Source organism: Haliotis asinina, chromosome 12, assembly GCF_037392515.1.
Source record: "Haliotis asinina isolate JCU_RB_2024 chromosome 12, JCU_Hal_asi_v2, whole genome shotgun sequence".
Lineage (NCBI taxonomy): Eukaryota > Metazoa > Mollusca > Gastropoda > Lepetellida > Haliotidae > Haliotis > Haliotis asinina.
In genome coordinates, this window is record NC_090291.1 from 31,946,318 (window position 1) to 31,956,016 (window position 9,699).

Below are 9,699 nucleotides of genomic sequence, written 5' to 3' on the forward strand. Positions count from 1 at the left end.
ATGACACTATCAATATCAATTTCGAAGTCACGGTGAATATGAAGCAAAGCCAAAGAGGTCAGTCGGTTTTCAGTCACAGTGTTTCGAAGCCAAGTCAAAATGTGTAGATGGACAAAATCATTATACGCAAATGCGCACTTTGCGCATCCGAAGTTACGCCCATGCATATTGGGAACTCGAGGGCGCCACGAGCAGGGTTTCCAGTGTGGACGCGGAGACAAGACGTTGCTTCACAGGTTGGGTAAGTGTAATTACTATTATTTCACTTCGTTACGGATTTGGAAGGGCATTATCAGCAAAATGCCAATTTCGGTCATGCTTGTTTCAGATCAGTGGACCGAAATGCGGCGAACTCCCATTCACAAGGACTATGAAGCATTTGCAGCATTTAACTGGTCAGCAATCATACAGGAATTAATTCACTCGCATGAATTACTGGGTGGTGTGCTTTTGGCCTACACGGTCACAAAGAAAAAACTCCGTGCAAAGCTACACATGGAGTATTAACAAGTTCCAAGTATCTTAAAGTGAATGCACTAATTATTGTTTTTGTATTTGTTCAAGGCATGATGTTCACAAGATTTGAATGTGTAGATTGTTCATTTTTCTGAATGCCCAGCAGATATGGAATTTACTCAGATGTGTGTCTGTTGGAAGCACAATTGAGGGATTGTAAAAGGTGAAAAGATATATTTTACACGTAGTTGTTTCAGATTTGATTGAATTTAGGGATTACTTGTTATTAGCATGTGTTTGCATCGTCAGAACGTATTATTTGCATTTCTATATCTAAACACTGCCTTCAAGTTGAAAAGTTCTTCTAAATAACCCATGTAAAACAAATGATAGAATGTTTAGTAAATTTCTGAAGGTATACAAATCATTAAGGAAAATTGTCGTGACCTATGTACTTTGCTTAGGTATAAAGGCTTATGTATACAAGTAACAAGTTGGAATATTTTGCATGCCTATCATTCCTCATAATATTCATTTATGGCAATAGGAAGACCGAAGTGAATGTGAATTTCAGTAACTGATTTTGTCTTTTTTGGTTACAACACAGGTCTTTGCCAAACTACAGCCCTTGGGAGTGTGTCTTTCACACATGGTTTCCTCGGGTGTCCAGGACATCTCAGGACAAGCTTGTCATGTGTATCAAAGATGGAAAAGGATTCAGGCTTGTAGGGGATAATGTAAACTTTCTGGTGGAAGTACCAAGCATGGGACACTGGTTTGGATCTGCTGCAGTTATCCAGGAGAAAAGTTTAAATTAAATTCTGTGGTGCACCACAGCTTGTCCCGTTCAATATGCCAGCAGAAGACTTTTTTGTTAACAAGGAGGACTGAGTAGGGATAAGAGAGGACCACATTACTCTAACACTGATGGTCCTTACTACACATCTCCCAGCATTCAAATCTCTCAAGCAGTTTGAACTCGACATTGTCGTTGGTGAAGACGCTGACAGTCTCAAAACAAAGCATACTGTTATTCCTCTGCTTGTGCTTCCAAAACAAACAAATATTCTTGATCACTTTGAGTCCTTGATCACAGAAATGTATGGAAAAGCTGGACTTGAGCTTGGGGAAAACTGTGGTGTCCACAGTGAGGTGACCATCTGACCCGTGAAAGATTCTCCGGAGCTTAAAGATTTTGGGCCTCAACTGACATTGATGCTGGCCCAGTGAACAAATTTCCACAATTGTCTCCTATAACTTTTGAACTGTTTCATTTGCAGATGGCAATCCTTGCTATGATGTGCAAGGTATTGCACAATGAAAAGAGTACTGAAACAGGTACACGTGGAGCTGAAAAGATCAGACTAGGACGTAAGCAAGTGATGCGAAAACACTTTATGGATTGCAGTGACCTGGCTGTTTCACTAACAGATGCGTACATTGTAGAAGCTGCCTGTCACTACTTTGGTATGGATTCTGCACAAGATAAACCAACAATGCATCTTGATGGTGAACTAAGTTTGATGTCAGATGCAGAAAGAGCTCCTTGGGTGAAGGGGTCAGTTGGCAGTATGGTCGACACAATGATTCTGCAGAATGCTAAACAACACATTGAGGAGAGTCTTATTCCATCTACCGACTCCACACAATTTCAGCAGGTGATTGTGATGAAGAACTTTTGATAAGAAAAACCTTCGCAGGGTAACGCCATTTCAGTGTCACCCTGGACACCAAATCCAGTCTGTATCAAGGTTGTCTAAGAGTCCTGTCTGCAACATGAAACAGGCAAAACAGAAAATCAACTTAACTACAGCCATGAGACTGGAAAGTAAACAGTACCTGAAACTACCTGCACTACCTGAAAACTGACTTTAAAAGTAGAGATCCTTATGTCCTTTCCTTTCAAACACCTGTCCTTTCAAGTGATCCCTAAGTTTTTTCCCTCAGTATATATAACTGCAGTAAACATTTATTGAAGGAGTGATTTGAATGATGAGCTTAATATTTGAAAACATTTTATCATCCACTGCACTTCAGGCATCGATGGAGCAAAGCTGTTATGGTTTCATGTCTGAAACTTGTGTGATTACCTCAGGGCATGGATATTGCTTTCACTTGCTTGACGATATTGTTCAGTGATTCAGCGATGTCCATATCGAGTTGAAATTCGTCAATGAGCACGTTTGTTGAAGACATCTGGAGCACTGATTATTTGCGGGATTGCTGATGTTAGTAGCTTTTCTTTCAGATACTCTTTTCCATCCTTTACTACGTAGTCAGTTAGCGTGTTCAATAATAAGCTTTTGGTATCTCTGGAGAAGGACAACTGGTATGGTGCTGCTAGGTCATGGTTACAGACATCACAACATACTTCAGCAGATGTCTTTTTTTTACTGAAACCAAATGCTTCATTGACTTGTTGTCGTCTGCAAACATGTTTTTTTTCTCATGTTTCTTTCATAGTTTGAGAAACATGAGGCCGGCCAATATCTGAGGTGTTGTAAAACAGTATGGACTCTGACTATTGTGATGATCTAACAGCACGCCCAATCCGCTGTACATAATCTGAAATGTAATTTAGAAATATACTTTTATTGAACATGCATAACAATATTATTTTTATGCGAGATACCACACACAATATTAAACTCATTTTCAGATATGTAGAGTATCTTTATTATTTCTCCAGAGCACTTTGTTTACGATGTGAAAATGCACCATATACACTTTCTTCATCACTTGTGTTTCATCATACACTTACTTTCCAACCGCTTCGGAGGACTCAGGTCTGATCCTCCACTTTACATTATATCTGCAAGCATTCTCTCTGCCAGTTCATATGGCCGTCCCGCCCAGTCCTGACTGCCATAAGTACACAACACTTAGTGGAAACATCTGACCTTTTACAAGGACTTCTATCAACAGTGGCTCAATGACACATTCTATGTCATGTTGTATTGTTGATTCTGTTCGCCTTTTACACATGATTAGTGAGATGTTGTTTCAGAGAGAGGGTTGCACTTAAAGCTAGAACCTTGGCATTTGGAAGTAAGGCACGAAGTGTTCCAAGTTTGGCAAAAACAGGCCTGAAATCCGGACCCCATTCCAAGACACACTGTGCCTCGTCTACAACAACAAAAGTTGTCGACTCCTCAATATTTCTCTGACAGTGTCATTGCCAACTATTTGCTCAGGGTGTGCAAGCATATACCGGTATTGCCCTTCAGTCCAACGTGTCTGTTCTGCACTGTTTGCTGTTAGTTCCCTATCATGCTGCTTGTTTCAGCATGTTGCCCTTCTTCCCATTTTCTGCTTTTGTTGAGACAGAATAACATTCATAGTGAGCTGACACGAAATACTAACACAAAAAATATTGCTGTTGACATGGGATGCGTCATTGTTCACATTCTGGGGGCGTGACGTCGATTTTCGTGTCTCGATTCGGCTGAAATAATGATTTCGTGCACCCGCATTAAATATGGACTTTCTTCATACACTGCAACCATAGTAAAGAAAATGCTATAAAAACCTTCTAACCACCCATTCTAGGGTCTCCCCATGTTAACTTGCCTTGTCCGCCATGCAGGTTTGCCTAGTGTGCCTGCCTCTGGTTCTGGTTGAAACACTAGAGCATTCACTACGGAACATATTTCTGATGGAGGTTTAGAAAACACCGTTGCTTGTCTGTCTGTTGTTCCCTCAGATGTTTTCCTAATGTGTTGACGATTACGTCGCACAACCCCTCTGTCTGTTCCCACTTCATACCTCCTCCCATCCAGTCTTTTGACTGCCACACTTTACTGTTGACAGAACTGGCTTCATCCTAACCCCAAACCCTTCTTCCCAAGTCCTTCGCATGCCTGTCATAACTTGACTTCTGCTTCTTTTGATGAGCCAACAGTCTCTGTCTCTCGTTTGCACAACCAGTTGTTCTAGGCTTGGGGAGGTTTGCACTTGTTGGTAATAGCGGTTTACAACGCCTGTTTATGAGACGTTGTGCTGGACTATATCCAACTCCTTAAGTAGGTGTGTTCAGTTAGTCTAACACTGCAAGATATTGATCATTACTGCTGTCTTTGGCTTTATGTAGCAGTCGTTTAGCCATCTTCACCGCTCATTCGGCCTTGCCATTGGCTCTGCTGCTGTTGTAAGGGCATGACGTGATATGTTCAATGTCCCAATCAACCATGAATTACGGACCATTATCACTGATGACTTGGTCAGGGATTCCATAACGAGAGAAATAAGCCTTCAGCTTTTTTTGTCACTGTTTGTGATTTTGTGTTCCTCAGGCCGTCAATTTCCTAATTTGACAAATCTGGCAATATTTCATCAACTGTAGGCAACTGATAATGTTCCTGACGAAGGGCTCCATTGAGGTTTTTCGGGTCAATACAAACCCTAAGGCCTCCCGTTAGTTCCTGAGCAATCACTAAGGAGCTAACCCAATCTGTGGACTGATCCACAAGTACAATCACTCTGCGCTTCACTAAGCGATCAAGTTCCTTTTTCAATTAATCCCTCTTAGATAACGGAATTCTATTCTGCTGCGACGCACATGGTTGCACTTCAGGATCAACATATAGATGATCTTTGCCTGGTAACTGCCCAACCTCATCGGCAAATACATCTGAAAACGACTTTATGAGCTCTTATGCAGAAGTAACGCCATTCTGTTGGGGTGACGGCATTACTACAGAATTTATTCCCACAAACCTTTCCTCATTGACTGTCAAAAGTTCCATTTGTTGCACTGCATTTGATCCCAACAATGGTAGTCTGATAGTGTCATCAAGCACAACCACAAATTCCAATTTTTATATCTTTTTGTTCTTCAAATGAATCCTAAATACACCATCAGGATGTACGGCTGAACCATTCCACATCTGAAGAACCTTTCGAGTAGTTAACACAATCACACCAGGGCTCAAATACCAACCCTTCAATATGTTCACAGACGCACCACAGTCTATTTGAAATACAACCCGAACATCTTTTCCTCACAGTCATCTCGGCATAAATATCTGAGCCTCCAACTTGATTACATGTTTAGATGCAGTCAAAGGTTACGCCACTAATCAGCTCTGTTTCCTCATCACTGTCATCATGATTGCCATCTGACACAGCATTCACATGAGTTGATTTCTTTTCGTTTTGTCGACATTTCATCTTGAAATGATTTTTCCCATGACATTTGTCACACACTTTTCCCCCAAGCAGGCCACTTTCGTCACATGTTTGTAGACACAGAATTTACAGCTTGGAAAGTTTGAGGTGGTTCATCAAATTTCTTCTGTGATTTTCTTTTCCCTGTTTCACTTTATGCACTTCCTCAGTGTCCATAATAATACATACATAAAGAAAACAAGTGAAATATTTCAAATTGAGACATTTAATGCAATTTATCTCTGTAACAAAACAAGGCTAGTTTTCACAAATATTGCTACACAATTAGCTATGGCTGTAGCGGAAATGCTAGCTGTGATTTCAAACTGCAAATTGTCTCTAATCCAAGGGTAATCATCACAGTTCCTGCACAGTCAGTATCTTGTGTATCCCCCAGCGACAGCAATCACGACATTCATCCTTCTCCTCATACCCTGGATCAGACATATGATATGACGTTGCGGTAAATGTCGCCATTCCTCGTGCAGCGCCTGTTCCACCTATGCCAGATTTTGAACCGGACGTACCCGTTCACATACTCTACAGCCAAGAATGTCCCATACATGCTCGATGGAGTTCATATCCGGGCTACGAGCGGGCCAAGGAGGGTTAGTGATGGCACTTCGTCTCAAACAGTCAATGAAAGCGCAAGATCTGTGTGGCCAGGCATTATCATCCATGTAAACTGGTCTTGTCTGAAGCGGGTGATTGTCAACATGTGGACCAGCAACCCTATCCAAGATTTCCTGTTGATACCGATGCCGGGTAAAGTTTCCCGCTACTGTCTTTACTTCCACTTTACAGTCATGAGACACGCACCCCAAACCATTATGGATCCACCCCAAGTGGCACAGCTTCCTGGAGTGAGTGAGTGAGTGAGTTTAGTTTTACGCCACACTCAGCAATATTACAGCTATATGGCGGCGGTCTGTAAATAATCGAGTCTGGACCAGACAATCCAGTGATCAACAACATGAGCATCGATCTGCGCAATTGGGAACCGATGACATGCGTCAACCAAGTCAGCGAACCTGACCACCCAATCCCGTCAGTCGCCTCTTACGACAAGCTGAGTCGCCTTTTATGGCAAGCATGGGTTGCTGAAGGCCTATTCTACCCCGGGACCTTCACGGGTCCATAGCTTCCTGGATGTTACTTTGAGCATATGCTGTCCCTGGTTGTCTCCAAACCCTTGACCGACCACCAGTGACGTGCAAAAGGAAGCGGCTCTCGTCAGACCAATGGCTCCGTCTCCATGACGCCAAGCTCCAATTCAGACGATCACTACACCAAGCCAAACGAGTTGCCGTATGTGCAGGTGTTAACAAATGTCTCTTCATGGGTTGTCGTGCCCGGTATCCAGCTGCTATGAGACGATTGCGAACAGTCTTGATGGATATGGGTCGATTTGGTAACCAATCATGTCGCAGTTGAGTACTGTTTATAAATGGGGATCGCCGTACGTGCCTTGAAAGGGCTGCATCTTTTCTTCTGGATGTGCAACGGGGTCGTCCTGTAAGTTTCAGGTCTTTGACGTCCTTCGTTTGTTGATGCTTCTCCACCATGCTAAAATGGTGTCGAATTCATCGTGCTAATTTCACGGTATGACAGGCCTCTCTCTCATTCCAATAATCTGCCGTCGTTTGGCTTCAGATACTTGTCGTGGTCCCATTATACGTATCGACAGCCTAGTATAACCATATGCAATATGGTTCGACACTCTAATCAACTTTTATTCTGCTTATATCGTGCGTCTTAAGATACTGAAATGCTTTGCATGATTCATGTGCATCTCATTCTCGCACGATTAGCATTGAGACAGTGTTATTTGTGTATGATGCTCCATACATGCCATATTAACAATATTATTCAACAAAAATTGTATGTCTTTATTAGAAGTACTTCAATAGCTACATATTTTCGGTGTTGCAATACTTTTTTCTTTATGTATATATTCCTCACTCCTGCAGTTTCCGCACTTCTGCACATATGAATGCATGCCTTTAATGTTAGTTTTGGATCTGAAAGCAGCTTTCTCCTTAGATTGGAATCTCTAATTCCTGTGACAATCCTTTTCCTCAACAAAGAGTATTTCAAACAATTACAAAACATGCCGCTTTGTGCTAACGTTCCGATTGCAGTTAGGTGCTCATCAAAAGATTCTGATTCTGTTTGGATTCTGTTGTTCAAAATATAGCGTTCATAAGTCTCGTTAGTTTCACCGATGGTATGTGCTTCACCGATGGTATCAAACTTCTTGATTCTTGTCTCCATATCATTCTCCTCCTCAGGAAGAAATTCCATAGCAGAATACACTTTCAGTGCCCCAGTCCCCATAGAATGTAAGAAATAAGCCACTTTGTAATTCTCAGGAAATTTGTAATTTGTCTAGCTGTGCTACAATAACATACTTTTCCCACGAAGATTTCCATAACCTCCAGTTGTCCGCAAACTTGACTGACAGTTGTAACGGCGGTGGAGGTAACATGTGCGGCAAGGGTAATTTGGGTTCAACAGCCGCTGCCGGCCCCTGTGCATTCTCTAACGCTTGTTTTCACTGTTCCGCCATTAGTCAATTCAAACAAAATGATAATGATTACAAAGAATGTTGTTATCCAAACAAGTCACAGATACAGTAAACCATACTGTCATTTAAGCCACGTGCTCTTGACTCAGTAGTATGCAACTAGCGGTCTCCTTCAGTCGACACGAAATGCTATCAATAAGGTAACCAGCGCAAGTTTCATCACTCACAAGGTCGGTTTTCACCGCTGCCACGTTTCACTCCCTAATATCATCTTAAGTTACCCAAACTTATTGGTATAAAAGACAACTCAGCAAGTCAGGCTTCCGTGCTTTAGTCAGCCATGATGGTACAAAACCCCGGATGACGGGAGCAGTCATTACACCACACAAGGAAGTAATCATATTGTATTGCAACACACAATCATTCAGCAACAGTTCTTGAAACCTTTCAGTTACAAAAACGAAACACTTCGTGTTCTGAATGCACATGGATGTCACAGGGGCGCAGTGCCCAGTGTTCGATCGCCAACGAACTGAGAATGTGAGCCTTCTGACGTCATCCTTGAGCATTCGGCGCCATTCCTCGAGCAGGGCAACTGCCATAGCACTACAAAAATAAGCTGGTTTCCGGAACACTGAAACTGAGAGGAAACGTCACGGAAACCTACATTTCCAGGAAGTTTCCTATAGTTTCATTGTGGTTTCCATGCAACTGAAACTGCACCATTTCAGGGTGGTTTCCAGTTCGTTTCATTACCCACTCCTCCAAACAGGATCCAGCTGGTTTCCATGTATGAGTTTATTGAAGGTTTCAACCTGGTTTCCATGTATGAGTTTATCGTAGGTTTCAACCTGGTTCCCATGTTGTACTTTCCAACCTAGTTTCCATGAAACTGAAACTTACTTTTCAACTTATGCACTATCCTTTACCCGCTCCACCGAGGTTGTTTTATGTCCCACACGTACCAAACCGGGTATTTTATGCTGTTGCATAATGGTAAAATCTTTTAGGATGAACAGAACAGAACATAAAGTTATGAAAAGTTTATTTTCATTCAACAAATTTCAACAACTATGCACGCATACATTAATTAAGCACTAAACATACATACTTTTTTTTTTAGATATTTCCCCAAAACAGCTCCATACAAAATTCACATTTAAAAAAGGACATATCCTGTGCTTTTTATTCCCCTTTGAAAAATATATTTCAAAGTCATAATTCCAAAGTCTTTCAAGAGTCATATTCAATTGTGTTGTTCAGGTGCTCTTCTTCACCTGGACGTCTTACTGCCCAACTTGGAAAATATCCAGTGGCACATCACTTTCCTTCATTTCGGTGGGATGTCTTGCGCATGTTTTCATATTCTTCTTGCCTCTTGCGCTGGCTTTATATATTCGCTGGTTGTCCGGCTGTCTCTTGTACGTTGAACGTTTCTTGCTTTCCCAGGAAAACCCAGTTGACAACAGTACATTGTTATCTTCGCCATCTGACACCACAGGTGATGTCAGTTCTTTCCTCAAGAGAGGAAGGACTTTCTCCTTCTTCTT